This window comes from Pogona vitticeps, chromosome 1 (genome assembly GCF_051106095.1).
Source record: "Pogona vitticeps strain Pit_001003342236 chromosome 1, PviZW2.1, whole genome shotgun sequence".
NCBI lineage: Eukaryota > Metazoa > Chordata > Lepidosauria > Squamata > Agamidae > Pogona > Pogona vitticeps.
This window is the reverse complement of record NC_135783.1, coordinates 322,726,836-322,745,518: the sequence shown is the minus strand read 5'-3', so window position 1 is coordinate 322,745,518 and position 18,683 is coordinate 322,726,836. Positions and strand designations below refer to the sequence as shown.

At 38.3% G+C, this 18,683-nt stretch overlaps 1 protein-coding gene across 2 annotated transcripts in view; it reads right to left on the bottom strand.

The window, feature by feature from the left end:
* NRXN3 (neurexin 3) overlaps window positions 1-18,683 on the bottom strand; it is a 1,709,419-nt gene that overhangs the window by 1,327,806 nt on the left and 362,930 nt on the right. The window lies entirely within an intron of this gene.

The following is an 18,683-nucleotide window of genomic DNA, read 5'->3' as shown; positions in this document are numbered from 1 at the left end:
TCTTATTAAAACAGCACTTAAAATATACTGAAATGTCTTTAAATTCAATCTAAAATGTGCATTTGTCTCACAACAGAGATAAGAAAAGGTGAATTTAGTTAATCCTAGCCCTCTATTTGTTCTTGCAACTTTTCCTTCCACTGTATTTTTAATACTGTATTATCAGAATGGAGAATTGTTAGCAATCATAACTACACAAATAAGATAGATGAAGCTTCCATGAAGAATTTGATCTTTGGAGAAAATATGCAAATGAATTCTAAATACTCGGTTTTCTTCCTCTCCACGCTTCCCTCCTTATCACTAATGACAGAACAAACTAAAATAAGTAACCTGTGTAAACAAGGTATACTCCCTATCTGTGCTTTTCTGCAGATTCATAAGTAGCCAGCATCTCTGATGAAGAAACTACAAGAGGTGGCTATGGCTAATGTCAGTGATTGAAATTAGACCTCTTCTCACCTCCTGTCACAAGACAAATGATTTATTGTCTTCACAACTGCAAAAATGTTCCTGAAGTTTGCAGGATCGCTTTTCTGAACAAGAGACTTAACATTCCTACACAGGATGTCTTCAGAATGAAATTGCGTTTTCCCCTCCCATTTACATTACCGAAGAGTCCTTTATTAGCCTGATATTTTATCTCTGACACTGTGAGAAATATCGCTTCCATAAACCTGGCTGCCCTTAGTAAAAGCTAAACTACTTGGTGAAAGCTAATAAAGCGGAGGGCAATGAAGGCAATTGCCAACAAATCCTTAAGTATCAAACAAGGCAGCTGCTCACACTTCTATAAACAAAGACCCTCTCTCTTTCTCTCCCTCTCCTCTGATTTCAAGAGCAGCAAGACAGAATGGCAGAGCACGGGTCCTTTCCTATCTATACTGTTATATTGTAGGACTCCCTGCCATAATGACAAATAAATCAATTACTGTACATGCTATCTTTAACTTTTATTCCTTGTTCCTTCATAAACCTGCAATTGTTTGTAAAAATATTTGAAATAAACCTAACCTTTATAGGCAATGCTCAAGTAACGGGGTGTTCCACTTCTTGCCACAGCTGCAGCATCCACTGTGCCTTAACTACCTGCATCCTTCTAGTCTATTTCATTATAGCAGTGGAACATCCAGAGCTTTACAGTTGCCATGTAAACTCAAGATCCACACAGCAAGTTGTGTCAGATACACCATCCAGGATGCAAAAAAAATACCACATGGAAGGAAGTTCCTTCTGGATTTACTTGTCATGTAAAAGGAGAATCAGCGACTATTCCGGTCGGTCTAACATGGAAAGATACGGTGTGTAAGAGAAGATACATGTATTCTAACTAGGGATATTGTGAAATGTTAAACAGAGCTATTTGTAAAACCAGACAATTTCAACAGGTAGAACTGGGACATTCAACAGCTCAGTTTCAACAAGAAGATCTTCTTATGGGTTGCTGACCCTGCCCATAAAATGCTGGCAATAGCAGAAGGACAACAGGGAGTGCACCATTTCTTGTTCACATGTCCTGTCCATTATTCCATTAGTCCCAAGGCTAAGAAAAAGCATCTTCAGGAATAAAATTGAAGCTGAATCTTGCTTGCATATTAGTCAAATGAGTGTGACCTTAGAGCTCAACAACTTATAAATCAACTTATGAATTGTTTTACAGTAGTAACGCCTGCCAAGATTTTGGATTAACAGTCAGCCTGAAGAAAACACAAGTCATGGGCCAGGCTGTGGAGACACCTCCCTTTATTACCATATCTACACAAGAATTGGAGGTTGTATACATTACTGAAACAGTGACGTCTACGTTGGCTTGGGCACGTCATGAGAATGGCTGATGGTCAGACTCCAAAGGATCTCCTGTATGGAGATTTAGTGCAGGGAAACCACCCCAGAGGGAGACCACAGCTGCGATACAAGGATATCTGCAAGCGGGATCTGAAGGCCTTAGGAATGGACCTCAACAGTCAGCATCCCAATATGCAGAATTAAGGGAAATCAAAGGCCCGTGCTAGCATTTTAAAAAGGCAGCTCCAATAAGTTAGCTACAATATTTGGCGGAACGCCTACTCCCACCAAGGTCTACCCGGATCACCCGTGCGAGTCAGGAGGTAAGGCTGAGGAGCTTGACGCCGAGGGAGGCCCGTAAGGAAAAAAACATGAAATTAGGCCTTCTCGGCGGTAGCTCCTCGCCTTTGGAATAATCTCCCTCCAGAGATTTGTGCGGCCCCCACGCTGGGTATCTTTAAAAATCAATTTAAAACATAGATGTTTATTCAGGCCTTCCCTCCAGTCAATACTTGATCTTTTATTTTCTGTCTTTATTTCTTATTTTATTTTTCTCATTTTATAAATTGTTATGGAACTTATTTATGTAATAACTTTTGTGTTATTTTTATTTGCTAATTTATGTTGTATTGGAAGCCGCTTAGAGTGGTCGCAAGACCAGATAGGCGGGGTACAAATGAAATAAATAAATAAATAAATAAATAAATAAATAAATAAATAAATAAATACAATAATTCTCTTTTCCTGTGTTGACCTGATTCTACTCAATACTAGACTCGACTTAGATATACATAGCACCAACTCAAAATTTGTAATTCCAAAATTTGAATGCCACATATACTCCAAGGCATCTCTTCACAGTGAGACATTGAAGGAAACAGTGGTATTGTGCCTAAGCTTTCTGCTATGCTGCAGTGAAATATAAAATGAACATATACATGGCTGGATAGTTCAGTGGTTCAGGTATCTGGCTGTGGAGCCAGAGGCTGGGAGTTCAATTCCCCACTGTGGTTTCTGGGAGAAGAGCCAGGCTGTTTGGCCCTAGGCAAACTACACAGTCCCAGGGCACCCCCAGAAGAACAGTAAACTACTTCTGAGTATTTTCTACCGGAAAACTTTGAAAAGGGTTACCATAAATCAGCATTGACTTGACAGCACATCATGATGATTATAAAACACAATCATTAGGGCTCACCATGTTTTCTTGATGAGTATAACTACATATTTTACCTTTACACATTTGCTTCAGAAAACCATGGTGCAAAAGATATGCTTTCCCACACACCCCACCAAAGAGGAGCAGGAATAGCTTCTGGTCTGAGCACAGGGGCTCTTTGATCAAATATATTTCAAGGCTGCACACTGCTCCGGAGATGAGCCATCTATTCCTGTGTAATACTTTCCTCCAGAGACCAGTGATATTGTACTACAGTAAACAGTTGCAGCAGTTGCAATTAATATGATTTAACATGAATGGTTACATATTAGTAAATTCAAACCAAACAATTTGTTTTTAATAATTGACTTCCTGTTGACTGACCCAGTTTAATATGAGAAGAAATATGTGAATAGGACAGAAAATATATGAAGGGAACAGAAAGGATGACAATTCTGCCCCAAAAAGGCATTAGAGATAGCCTATACTTAGAAATGAAAGCAAATTAATGTTGGAGAGAAGCAACTAAGACAGTCTTTCTGGTTTGCAAGACCAGACTTTAAAGAAACCTTTTGTTTAAGTCGTAAAGACCTATCACCAAAGAAAGAAAGTTAATCTGCATATTTGTAGAGGAAAGAAAAGCTCTTGCTATGATACTTAGATACTTTTATTACTCAATGATCTTCATCTTTTAATTACAGGTTATCTTTGATGGCAGCTTTTGCCCTGAGACAATAAACAGTCAAGAGAGATGAATAAAAACAGGATCAAAATTCTTGATTCAGATTTCATTCTTATATGGCAGTATTATAAACCAAAGCCAATTGCAAAACTTCAAAAGATGACCATCTCTAAATGAATATTTGGTATTCAAGTACACAGGTGTCTGTTAGGGATACTACATTATATTCTTCACATTGTGATTCATCTTCTAATTCATTACATCATAGAATTATAGAATAACTTGAGTTGGAATGCATAAGGCCATCAAGTCCAGCTCAATGCAGGAATCCAAATCAAAGCAGATCATATAGAATACAGGGGCTGTTCACTGTATTTTAATTAAACACTGCATTATATTTATTTACTATATTTTGCCACTATATTTTAATTGAGTATGTTACCACTGTTGCATTGTTTTATTCATTTTATAGCATTTTTTGGTTTTTAACATTACAGTACTATATAATAAACCACTTTGGGAGTTTTGAAAAGAAAGCAGGTATAGTAAGTACATTAGAGATATTATTATTAATCTCAGACACATTCATGCGCGCGCGCATACAGTTTCCATTTAAAATTGGCAATTCTCGGCACAAATTATTAAAGTAAAATAAATGGTGATCTAGTTTCTAGTTGTTTCTGGTCTCTTATTTAAGCTACACTTAAACATAAAAAGCCTTCAAATGTTTTAGACATCGAGGTCAGGAACATCTTTTGTGAATCAGAGGTACAGCTGCACTCCCATCCTACTAGCAGGCTCCCTGAAGGAGACTGACTGGCCATTATGTGAACAGAATCCTGGAGAGATGGGTCTCTTTTGATTGAACATGACTCTTCTTGTGGCCTTTTGTTAATTCTGCCAACCAGGTACATCCTAATTAAGCACAACTTGGTGGTAGCTGGACTATAATACTTCCTACTGTTGTTTCTTATTAGAATAATACAACTGGGTATTTTCAAAACACTAAGAACATTTAGACTGCAATTGAATGCCAGGCAAATACCGTAAGTCCCAGCATAAATAGTCAGTGGATTAACTGAAGGCAGCACTAATGAATGAGCGAATAGAAACTGTTACAGGACATTATGCTTTGACATTTTAACTTTCCTCTTCTTCATTCTAACAAAGCTAACACAGAGAAAAACAAAATAAAACTTTTAAAGGGGGTAATATTAACTGTTGCCACATAATGTGATCTTTCACCCTTGGGATTCTTATCTTTTTGCTTCGAGGCCACCATTCAGGACACACAAGGGGGCATAAGTCTCTGGAGAGCTAATCCTTTCACTGCCTCTTTTTTTGAATGGCAATTTGACAGAATTTTTCATCTGATTTCTATTTCCCTTTGCTCTCATTCTCTCACCAACTGCAAAATGCCCGCTGATTATCAAGTCACATCATGCATCTGACTTTGTTGGTATCTCAATTGCATGTGATTCAAAGGTATTTATATAGCTCTCATGTTTTCAACAGGTCCCAGAGCTTAAATAACTAACTCCCTGCTGAACCCACCTGTTCAGCCCATAAGACACAAAATCCTATGGATCTCTTAACTTTCCCAACACATTGGCCTCTGAGTGTTTTATTTATCTGAAGCGATATACAGTACATGCAAATGTCAAAGTGACATTCCCTCAATCTTTTTCAATTATAAATCAATGCCAGCCATCTTGAAAAGGACTGTCTCCAAAAGAGCAAAAACTCTGTTCCACAGTAGCCAACCTTCTCCAGCCTGGTGCCTTCTTAATGTTTTGGACTACACTTCCAAGGATTCTTGAGCCTGTGTTCATTATAAAGGTTAACTCCAGAATGAAACCAAAGAAGTATAGAACCATAGAAAAATGGAGTTGGAAGGGGGCTACCTATAATATAGACACATTCTAGATGGCTGGTATATAAATCAAATCAATCAATCAATCAATCAATCAATCAATCAATCAATCAATCAATCAATCAATCAATCAATCAATCATTATAGGCTACTGACTCCAATCCCTTGCTCGATTGACAATAATATCAAAATTCATCTGTCATGGTATATGAAGGCCTTAGGAATGGACCTCAACAGATGGGAAACCCTGACATCTGAGCGTTTTTAGCATGTATACATTACTGAAACAGCAACATCTACGTTGGCTTGGGCATGTTGTGAGAATGACTGATGACTGGATTCCAAAAGATCTCCTGTATGGAGAATTAGTGCAGGGAAAGCACCCCAGAGGGAGACCACAGCTGCGATACAAGGATATCTGAAGGCCTTAGGAATGGAACTCAAGAGATGGGAAAACTTGACATCTGAGCGTTCAGCTTAGAGCAGGGGTGTCAAACTCAAATTCATCGAGGGCCGCATCGGCAGTTTGGTCCCCATCAAAGGGCCGAGTTAACTTGAGCCATTTTTAAAATGAATTTACTCCGTGCAGGCACGGAGTAAATTCATTGAAAAAAAAAGGGGAGGCTGCAAGGCTGGTGGCGGCTCTGCGGGCCATCAGACAAGGTCTGGCGGGCCGGATTTGGCCCGCGGGCCTTGTGTTTGACACCCCTGGCTTAGAGGAAGGCGTTGCAGCATGGACTCTCCCAATTTGAAGAGACCCTTGTCCAGCAGGCTGAGGCAAAGAGGTAGTCCTGAAACAAGCAAAATCAGGGAGCTGGACAAAGGACAAACTGTATTTGTCTTCAGTGTGGAAGGAATTGTCACTCTCGAATTGGCCTCCTCAGCCACACTAGACGCTGTTCCAAGTCCTCCATAGAGAGCACATTATTATTATTATTATTATTATTATTATTATTATTATTATTATTATTATTATTATTATTATTATTATTATTATTATTATTATTATTATTATTATTGTTATTGTTGTTGTTGTTGTTGTTGTTGTTGTTGTTGTTGTTGTTGTTGTTGTTGTTGTTATTATTATTATTATTATTATTATTATTATTATTATTATTATTATTATTATTATTATTATTATTATTATTATTATTATTAATTTGATTTATATCCCGCTCATCTGGTCAGACTGACCACTCTGAGCGGCTTCCATAAAAAATATACAATAAAGCATAAAAATTATTACAAGTAAACAACACCACTTATAATACCATAGTCTTTTGAGACTGAAGGATGCCTAACATGAACATGGTATATGTCTTTTAACAGTTGCAGTAATTCTAGGCAACTTGTGTAATTCTACGAGCTTGTGTAATTCTACAAGCTTTTTATCTACATCACTTCTGTGTTCCATAAGTACAAAACACTTCAAAATAACAAGTCAAAATAAAATGAAAACATTCTTATGACATGTAGATGTGATTGCCATTCAAAGCAACTAAGAGAAGTTGCAAAAACAACAGCAACCGAATAACATTCAAAACAAAACTTAAGGTGTAGGCAGAAATTAAATGTTATAATTATGTTTCAACATTTCAGGAACATACATTCTAAAAATGCAAGCACTTAGAGCTTTAAAAGGCATGTTTAAACAGCTGCGAATACATATTATAAAATATTAAAGCTGCTCACATTAAAATCAATGAAAATATAATGTATTACTTAGCATTTTAGCATATCTAGAGACACACACAAAGATTATCCTCAGTGCTCACCAAGCCAAACCAATTTGAATCTACGGAGGAAAATCCATGATGACTCTTTTGCTATTGGGTATGTGTGGTGAAGCTTGCAGTGATGAGTTGAGTTCTGAATGCCTGTGTACCTTTCCCTTTTATTTATGAACAAACCTTTCTGCAAGGCTTGGAGGTCCAAAAGCTTAGAGATCAAAGAATAAATTTCAATGGGATAGTGAAATACTCTGTGGTTTGTGACACAGTATCCCAAAAATCAGTGATTTGACTAAAATTTTGCAAGGCGTGAAGGAACAAGGGCCAATAGGATAGATAAACGATCTAAATTCCCAGAAACCTAGAAAGCTAGAAAATTGCTGCAACATATTGTATCCCTATGGTATTGACACTACAAAGAGTGCATAAGTCTTGTAAACACCATCTCTAAAGACCGTAAAATAAACAAGTTCATTATAACATAAACATGTTCAGCTGGTAGGATGTTACTGTTCAGTGATCTTGCTCAGCAGTAGAGATAGCATTTTGTTTTGGAATAAACACACCGCAAAATTTATCATTTACTACCAACCTCTCAGGTACAATTGCATCTCCTTTGAACCCATAAGATGGACACTCCAAACTCGAAGATCTACTAAACACATTTCTTAAACTACAAAATCCATTGAATATGGTTAAGGGACACATTAACCAGGCAAGACAAGACAAATACCCCAAAACAACCTACTGCATGATAGAACCAGAAAAGACCATACACCACTAGTTTTCATTTTCAGCCCACAATTCAGACTACTCACAATTATCATAAATGATCTCCAACCATCTTTGACAAGAGTACCACACTCTCCCAAACCCTTGATGGGCTATACTTGCTTATAAACAACTCCACAATGTCAAGCAACTATTGATGCATAGCAGACAATGCAACAGTGATACAAGATGGGAGCTAAACTCTGCTACAAACTCAGATGCCAGCTCTGCGCCCCACATTTACTCTGGAAACACAATTACAGGACCCAGCAATGTCACACACAACATCAAGGACACTTTTACTTGTTTGTCTGCTAATGAGATCTATGCTGTCTTCTGCCAACAATGCCCCTCTGCATTGTACATAGGACAAACAGACAATTTCTGTGCAAAAGAATTAATGGACATTTACTGGACATCAGGAATGTGAGTACAAAAAAACCTGTTTCAAATCATTTCTGTCTGCCTGGATACTCTTCACAGAATTTGAAAGTTACCATTCTGAAGAAGAAGAATCACAGGACAAGAATCCAGGGAGTCAGCTGAGATAAAAACATACATTCTTTTGTTGACTATGAGGGCTACTCCATTTCTTCTATGGGATTCTTGCCCACAATAGTAGATATGATAATCGTCTGAATTGAATTCGCCCATGCTCATCCATTTTAGTTCACTGACGCCCAGGATGTCAAGATGCTTGCCACCTCCTGTTTGACCACATCCAGCTTACCAAGGTTCATAGATCTTACATTCCAGGTTCCTATGAGCTATTTTTCTTTGCAGCATCGGACTTTCCTTTCACTTCCAGGCGCGTCTGCAGCTGAGTGTCCTTTCGGCTTTGGCCAAACTTACTGGAATCAATGGGACTTAAATTAGCCATGTGAAACTTAAGTCCCAATGATTGCACTTTATCTGATCTAAGGAGGAGTAAATCTGCTTCAAAACCTAGATTCTCAAGGGTTAGTTATGAATATTTTAAATCTAGAAATGTGTGTATATATGATAAGGGTAGGGAAAAAACCTCATGGAATTCTTTGTTCTCATTGATTTTTTTAATTATCTCAACTTGAGATACCTTTATGAAGAATTTTCAAGCCCTTTGAGATTATATAAGTCCTGGCACAGTGACACGAATACTATTTCTTCTCATTAAGCTGTCATTTGTGCAAACTGTTTTTGTGTAAAACAAATATTCTTTCCTTTAGAGAAGCAAAGCATATGAATGCACACACAGGAAGTACAAAATGTAATTGTTAAACATGGAAATAAATCCTCTGATGTTTCTGATATTTAGAAGTCCATGCGACATAGCTCAGAAATCGGTAACCCTCCCCAACTCTTGACACCAAGTTGTCAGGCCATTTGTTCCTTTGAACTTTGTGCCAGTGCAGCCACAGTCAACAATAACTCCTTCTCATTGAACCGCAGCTTCCTTGCACAAAAGAAATTTGTTGGCATGTACTGTATTCCTCTTTCATTTTTTCTGCTGAGCAATTTGAAAAGGGAAAGAAGGAAATTCCCTAAGTAGAGTGCTTGGCCACTGGGGGAAAATTCAGAGAGACATCCCTAATCTCCAATGTTCTCTTATAGACCAGCATTCCATCACGACAGCTCTCACCATCTGAAATGGTAAAGCTCTAACACAGGTTTATAATCTTGGAAAGAACTGGAACTTAGTGACAAGAAACACATAATTGGGACTTAGATTAGCAAACTGTTAATGTAATGAAGCAGGGGAGAACTGTAAAGAGAGTGATAGCTAACACCTATAAATTATTAGCAGGTTAGAAAAACTATGGCACCTGCATAATAATTTGTCTGTCACACCTTGTCTAATTTCTTACACATTTCTGCTTCATTTATGACTGTGCTTCCCCAAAGGCTTGCAATACCTAATGTACTGCAGAGTATTTAGGGAGTGCATCTTCACTTACTTTAGCTTGAAAAACAAAAACATTTCAAAAGTCCTCACCACCCCAGATGAAATTACAAGAGCTTTTGTGCATTTTTTGCATTCTAGTACTTTTTTTGAAAAATAATCATGAAGGTGGTTTTCATGCCAAAACTTGTATTTTGAGCACAAACCTTGTATTTTGTGCAACATACAAGTGCTGGCTGGCTGGCTGGCTGGCTGGCTGGTTGGTTGGTTGGTTGGTTGGTTGGTTGGTTGGTTGGTTGGTTCTGCAAGTTTGTGCTAAGGTTGCTGCTAACAAAAAAAGTTGCAGGTCTTTTTACTCTTCTTTGAGAGTGAAAACCAATGCTGACTTTTGTTTTCTTTTTCTTTATTTTTCTGACACGGTATCTTGATGTGTCAGCATACCATTTCTTGGCAAGGACAAGAATATTTGTGAGTATTAATTACATCCTTACACAGTATCACACCAGCTGTTATAGGCACAGGGAGAAATGAAAGAGAGACAGCCTTCTCCCATCTGGAGCACTAACTGCAGCTTAAGCAAAAAATAGAATAGTTTAGGAAGATCATTAATGGGGAAGGAGAATGGCTGGTCAGAAATATTTGAATTCTTCTTCTAATTAAATTAAAACCTAAGCTAGACCATGTCCACGTCCCTACTGCTAACCCAAGACTTCTGTTTCCGAGCCAACAAATACTGGCAACTTTTATTGACTGTGATAAGTTCCTGGCCCCTCTAAAAGGTTATAGTACCTTTAAAACTAACTTACTTATTTCAGTGTGAGCTTTCATGGATCACAATCCATTACCTCAGATAGACCCATGAAACTGCATCATTTTATTTCGTGTATTTCACATCCTATAAAGTGCTGTGAGTGTGTAAATTATGGGGCTATATACACGCTGAAATCATAAATAAATAATTCTCAAGAGGTGTCATTTTCAAAACACAGGCTACCAGTTCTGTCAGTAGCCATTTTCTGACTATTTACCTAATATGACTTTTCAGAACATGAAAAGCTGTTTCAGCAGCAACTCAGAAAGTTCCAAAGGAAGATCTACCATGTTTTCCCCAAAATAAGAAAGGGTCTTATATTAATTTCTGCTCCAAAAAATGCATTAGAGCTTATTTTCAGATGAAGTTTTTTTTTTCATGTACAACAATCTACATTTATTCAAATACAGTCATGTAATCTTCTTCTAGTTGCTGCACAATGGTGGAGGGCGGGGTTTCACTTAACTGGGGCTTATTTTGGCGAGCATATTACGAGCATCCTGAAAAATCATACTATGGCTTATTTTCAGGTTAGGTCTTATTTTAGGGGAAACAAGGTATTAGACATCTGATATTTACCCTTACATTTGAAAATAAAGGATTTTACAAGGTGGGCTGTCTAAGAAGTCATAATAAAAGTACAGAACTCTTCAAAGATTTAGACTTCCTTAAATGCAGAGCTTGCTCAAGTACACTGGGTATGATGCTCAACTTCCTTTCACCATTTGGGGTATCTGGATCAGTGATTTCATGTTGGGATCAATTATAACCACAAGATTCCCTGGCAATTGCTTTTAACTCATCTGCAGCTAGAACAGATGTTACAATTATTTGGCATCTCTCATGGGGCCATGCTTTGTTCAGTTGTCCTCCCAATGTCAAAGACTCAAGAGCGGTTGGACTGGCTCAAATGAACAAAGGATGCACACGTCAATGCCCTTTCCTGAAGCCAGTTTACGAACTCATGTCATTTACGGCATGGAGACTCCCTGCACAGCTAGATTGTTCGCTCCTCCGCGCGAAGACATCAAGATTACCAACATCATAATGTGGCTTGTCCAGCAGCACCTGGACATAGCTGCATTTTAGAAGAATACATTAAGACACCAGCCTTAATGAAAAAAGAAACTGCTACAATAAAGCCAGGAGATACCATCCACCTCCCTTTTTTAAAAAAAGGCAGTTACCCTTCAAGAGTAGAACTGAGGAAAAAAACATTTGTCTCTGGAACTGATTTACTGGGAATGTAGCTGGGGTTTTAAAATCCAAATTCTTTCCTGAAAAAGTTCTTTGAACATACCATGTTATGTCTTTTCTTTGGTTGATGGAAGAAGGCACTCCTTTAAAACAAATGAAGATCGTCTATATCACTAATGGATGGATGGACAGCTAACTTTATTATGGTCAAAGCAAGGAATACCACTAATAACTACCCTAACTTCCTATAAGAAACCCAACTCGTAACTAAAGCATTGTACTTGGCATATTATTGCTTCTAACTTGAGACAGAGTACTTTCACCTAGCTAGACATCTTTCATAATTTAAATTCACACTACAGTGGTGCCTCACATTACGACAAAACTGCTTAACGACGATCTTTTTTCAATCGCAATTGCGATCACAAAACGATGGTCTGAATGGGGGAATTTCGCTTTGCGATGATTGGTTCCCTGCTTCGGAAACCAATTCTTTGCAAAATGACGTTTTTTGAACAGCTGATCGGAGGTTTCAAAATGGCCACCGGGTAATTAAAATGGCTCCCCGCTGTGTTTAGGGACGGATTCCTCGCTACACAGGCAGCGAAAATGGCCATCGTATGGAGGATCTTCGTTGGACAGTGGGTTTTTACCCCATTGGAACACATTGAACGGGTTTCAATGCGTTTCAATTGGGTTTTTATTATCGCTTTACAATGTTTTCACTTAATGGCGATTTTCCTGGAACGGATTATCGTCGCTAAGCAAGGCACCACTGTATAACAATTACAGGTTCAAGCCATTAACCCCAAAAGCTATGGTAGGATTGAACCAGCTTAAATGCTCATGCTCTGGTCTCTATTGTATTTGCATTGAGCTCTTGAATTTATGAGCAAATGTATACATGTAGAAGAATCATATACTCCAATCCCTGTTAGTCTATACCACCCCACAAATAAGGGCACATCATCTTTGACTATGCCATCATTTCGAATGAACCACTTTTACAAACAGTTAGCATTACAACAAAGGGTACTAGGTTAGCATTCTCTCTTACATATTGGTGTTCAATATAGAAGAAACGCATTAAATACAAGGAGGGGATCAATTATTTTCCTACTTGCAGGTGAAGAGTTACAACCTAAGAAAAATTGTTTACATGACTTTTCTCTGTGTGAAGATTGGCCTTCTGTTGTATTCTCTATAGTGGTTTCAGCATTGAATTCAACAGGTGAGGAAGCATAGATCCAAACCTCTATTCATCCCTGAAGCTCACTGGGTAATCTTGGGCTAATCAGAGTGTGACCAGACAGTCTAGATATTCCAAGCTGGATGAGGCTAAATAGGGTTGCACTGAAGTGTGGTATGGCATTTACATTGATCCTTGCATTCACATGAAAACACCTATACAGTATAATGTTTCTATATGGCAATGATTTGATGACCGTTGTTTTAGGAATTATATATTTCAGCAACCTGAGCTGAATCCTTTTGCAGCAATATGTGTGCTTGCACGTGCGCTTTGGATGGGAGTGTACTAATAACTACATGAGTGCAATGTATCAAAAGCAATATGCTAGCATTATAGTGAACTACAGGTCTTAGAAAACTGACAAGAGTGCTAGCAGTTCTAATCACCAATCAAATATAAGAATACTGTACCTGTGTGAAAACTGTTTAGAAGTGCATATCATAATACAAGGCTTCCCAGTACCCAGTGGACTGTGACTGCCGTAAATGGTACATTTTTGAGGAAGTACTGTAGATGAGAGAATCACATAAGCTTGTGTGAATACAACACAGCATTTAAATCATGACATGCTGTGCATCTTTCCACCAGTGGTTCTGTGTGTTCCCAGAGAGTTTATTCTGGACATATTTGGTCCTAGACACAATGTGTGTGCTTCAGATGTTTCCTACCACCCATTTTACCAACTTCCCAGACATCAAATGGGTAGAGTTTTGCAGATGTCAATGAATCCTGTAGATTCAATATCAATTTATAGCACAATAACCAAATCAACCTTCAGAGCATTCACTACATAGGGATAACAGAAACAAAAGTTTAAAAGAAAGTGATGCGTGAGAGAATGGAAGGACACGTCCTGTATATCATGATGGTCCTCCAGCATCATTACTATTTACAAGAATGTGAACCCACTGCAGTCTCCAAATGCTGGGCATTAATGGCATGAATAAAGGGACTAGCCCCTTCCTGCTCTCTCCATGCCCTGCCTAAGCATTCAGAGTGGATTCAACCATCCCCAGCACCTGGTGCCCTGTATTCGTATTGTCACCACTTAAGCATCTGATTTCCATTTTTAAATGTTCCGGGCAGCAGAAGCCATAACGATAATGGAAAGCTCTGCTGGCTGAAAAAAATGGCCTGTTGTGCGCTGTCACTTGCACTGCTTCATTATTTGTCTCTCTGGGAAGCCCACAGACCTATAATTTAACCTTCCTGTGAATGGACTGAATAACTACTTTTATTCAAGCTGTTTATGGAGCATCCCAAAAGGCAATAGGCAAACACCTGAATGCTGAGAATTACCTGCCTTTAACCAGAGCCATGCCATGTAATAAATATGCAGCCCAGTCAAGAAGCAGCCAGATAATCTGGTAATAAGAGATGCCTGATTTCATCTTGTTCTTCCAGTGTCTCCCTTCCCTCTTCCCTTGCTTGTGCACTATACCACTTACGGGATCAAAACAAAACCTCCATCTACAATGAAAGTTAATCATCCCATTTCCTGGCAAATGATATAATTCATATTTCCCAATAAATGTTTGTTTAGTTTTTATTTGCCTATATAGCATATTGATTCTTTTCTACCACACATCAACTTGGCAAACAAAGCCCCATGAGAAAAAAACAGTTTTGCAGAGAATACACATCATCTCCTATGCATGTTCTTAAATGTTGGTCCGATGTGCCCATAGGTGCTCCTCGATAGCTAATAGCAAATGCACCGAAATACTCTGAAATCTAATATAGCTAATGACAAATACATTGTTAATAAAATCACTGCAGAAAGCTGATTTTCTGGGTTCCATTTTAGTCATTAGTTCACTGTATATACCTTACTCAGACAGCTAACAGCAAGATTGAGAACAGAAAATCACATGAAGAGAAGCTGACCATATTTTCATGTTACAAAACAAAAGCTCAGGTTTACGTCATCATTTAGGTGCCCTGTCCCTTTCTTGGCCTTCAGTTACTAGCTGATTCGATTTACAGACATTTTTAAAAACTGACCAAAAACTTACAGTACATTGGACTTTCAAAGGCCCGTTGTTGCCATCTACTCTTCTCCCAAAAAGCAATTTGGAGACCTTTACCACGCAAATTTTTACTTGCCACTGCTTTTAGCAACTGAGCAATTTCTTACTATCCTTCTGTATAATGTACAAAAGGAGCAACATGAGCAATACTCCATAAAATATCCAGCTCTCTTTTACCATTACTATGGATCAGTATATATGGACAGAGCTAGTGGAGAGCCTAAACCTAGAACAGGGGTGGTTTTCACAATCAAGCTAAATAAACTAAAACTTGGGGCCTAAGAATTTATTTCTGCATTTCTCTTATGAGGTTCAGTGCATAAATAAAACAAGCAGGAAAAGAATGACTGATAGCTTAAGAAGAAACAGAAAACCAACTCAACATTTTTTTAAAAGTCCATGCAACAACAAATACCTGATTTTTGCACAACTACACAAGTTGTACAAAATTCAATCTCATGAATACAAAGGCTCTCATCAAGACCAACAGAGAAAGAAATTGTGATCATCTATGAGATACAGAACAGAATCATTGTGGTTAGGATGCAAATAAATCACAAAGAGGAAAACAAGAAAGGAATTCCAGAACTCTGGGGCAACTACAGAAAAGTCCCTGCTATATGTGGTAGGCAATCAAACATACGTACATGAACATTTATACCTTCTGCTTGATGAAGACAAGTAGGTTGGGGAGTGGCTGTTTTAAGGGAACAGGTAGTCTTTGAGATATGCTCAAGGACTCAACCTCCTTAAGCTTGTTTTAATAATTAAAACTGAACAAATAAAGCAATGGCATTTTTCTGACAGTCAATCAGCTAAAAGCATGCTTTAGACCTAAGCAGTCTCTTCAAACAATTATTCAGCAATGGAATTAAAACTAAGGCAACAGCAACCAATACAGGGAGATTAAGCAAAGGTTGGGAAACTCAACAGAAGCAATTATCACCTGATGAAAGTTTAAGCTTACGCTTAGATGTTTATTAAAGGACTCTAGTATCTTGCCTTCAGAGTCATCATGCAAAAGTATTTCTGGAACTGTCACAACATTGTCTACCGCAAAATATCATAATATATTGTAATATCAGGGAAAGGGAATAAAAACAATTAGGGGGGAAGGAGAATAAAGATCCAGAGAATCCGCAGAAAATGTTAGTGACTAATATTTCTCTCATTGGAGACCTGAATGTATGGTTGAGTCAGCAAAACAAACAAGCAAAAGTTGCAGATTGCACAGGACACCGGAGTGACTTGCAAAGTAAACATATAGTTTGACATGACTGTATATCTGGCATAGATACAGATAAAGATAAAGATGTGGGGCCATACAGAAAAGCTTTATTATTTCTCATCAAGTAATTTTTCAGCCCAAAAGTCCCCCAATTTTCTGTGTTTTATATATCACTCCCTGAAAGGACAAAGAAATGGGGATCTCACAGCCCTCCAACTCTGAACCGACGACCTTCAATCCTTTCAATTTCACGCATAGATACATAAAAACATATATCCTACTTATTATGGTCATTAGGCAGTTGACAAAAACACAGATAAAAACAAGGTATACACGACTGTAGCTTTTCAATTACAGCAGGAACCCTGCTGATCCCTTCTATTACGAATTTCATTTTGTTTTCATATGTCTGACGAAGTAGATGTATCCAGGAAAGCTTACATTAAAATATGATGGTTAGTCTTTAAGGTGCCAGATGATTTTGCCTTTTTGTTTTGTCTTGTTTCTTTGGATTTTTGCCTGATATGCTTTATTTCACCATTTACGATCAGTATACCATTAAGGCAATAGAACTTTTAATCTGGCAGTTTTACTGGGATCTCCCTGCAGAGGTCTCAGAATGCGCACAGAAATCCAGAGGGCAAAAGTAAACAAAACATGGTGGGGTCCAGACTGGAATTTGGCAAAATAAACTGCCCATGAGAGAAATGGTTTGCAAATGAAATGAAAAACCCATGTAACTCTGATTTTAATCAGTCAGTCAGTTACTGGAATGGCACAGGGATCTCCTTTTTCCTTCTAGTTTAGGCCTTAAGTTATGGCTCTGATTCACCAACTCTGTCCTATAAATGAAGAAAGTTCTTTTCAGTTTCTTCTTTCTAGAAAGGTCTTTCCACCAGGGCAAATAGGGCGGGGACAGTAGCGTGTCCTCGCCAAAGTTCAGAATATTAGATCTGACGAATAATTTGTTACTGTGAAACTTTTGAAATGGGAACATTAATTTGCAGATATAAATGGTGAAACCTCAGAGGATTTAATTAGTCAACATGGAGTTATAATTAGATAATTAAATTAGAAATTTTGAAATAAACAGCGAAATTTGCAGAGGAAGGCAGGCAGATTGTCACTATAAAGATCCAATGGAATCTTTTGTTATTGGCTCCACCTGAAGTGATCTTTTTGCCATTTTAAAATTGCCTTCCCTAATCTGGCACTTTTTTCTGTGGAAGGAAGTGACCCAGTGCCTTCTGCAGGGGATGCAGCAATGACTAATAAGTGGGGTCTCGACTTACGAATTTAATCCATATTGGAAGGTGGTTCTTAGGTTGAAAAGTTCTTAGGTCGAATCTGCATTTCCCATAGGAATGCATTGAAAACCATTTAATCTGTATCTGCTCTTTTCCGTCCATAGAAACTAATGGGAAGCTGCTATTCCGCCTTCTGCCACTAGAGGGGGATATTTTTTCTTTTTTCCCCTTAGGTTCAGGAAACGAGGAGGAAGGCAGGGCACAGTTTGCAAAGCACTTTAGAAATCTTTTTTTTTCAATGAAGCCAATTTTAAATCATGTTTTAAAGCATGTTGTGCTGATTTTTTTCAGCACAAAGACACACAGGCAGGCTTTTTAGGTGCTGAGCAAGCCTGCCCAAGCCTCTTCAGAGCCAGCCCATCAGCTGATAGGCGGGGACAGGAGGGTGCAGGAGGGGGGGAAATCACAAAATGGCTGCCAGGCTCCCTTCTGGGTGTCGGCTTTTAGCTGTTTCCTGCTCTTTTTCCTGCTGTTTGGGGGCTACCAAGGCCTGGTAAGTGACTTTCTTTTATTTATTTTTAAGTTTCTGACCCTTTTTTCCCCTCCAGAAGCCTCTAAGGGGAGGGAGGGGGCACTTTTTTTCCTGTACATAACTCGAGGGAAGTTCGTATGTCGAGTCCTTATTTCCCCTATAGTTGAATTGTTTGCAAGTAGGGTTGTTCGTAAGTCGAGCCCCTACTGTAATACTGAGTGAGAAACAAACTGCTAACATTACAGTATTCTGTTTTAAAAGGAACATTTAAAAAGTTACATGGATTTGCAGCATTCTACCCCATAGGTTAAAAATACACATGTATTAAAGATATTACATGAGTTCCCAGCATTTTATCTATTTGATCCCAAACTATCATATTTTATGTTAGGACATTAACAATACAAGAGATAATATCTAAAGGCTGGTTTCTCCCTCCCTCCCAAAACCTGGATGGTGCACTTTTCCTTTGGTATTCATAAGGACTATTATTGCTGCTGCCACCTCCTC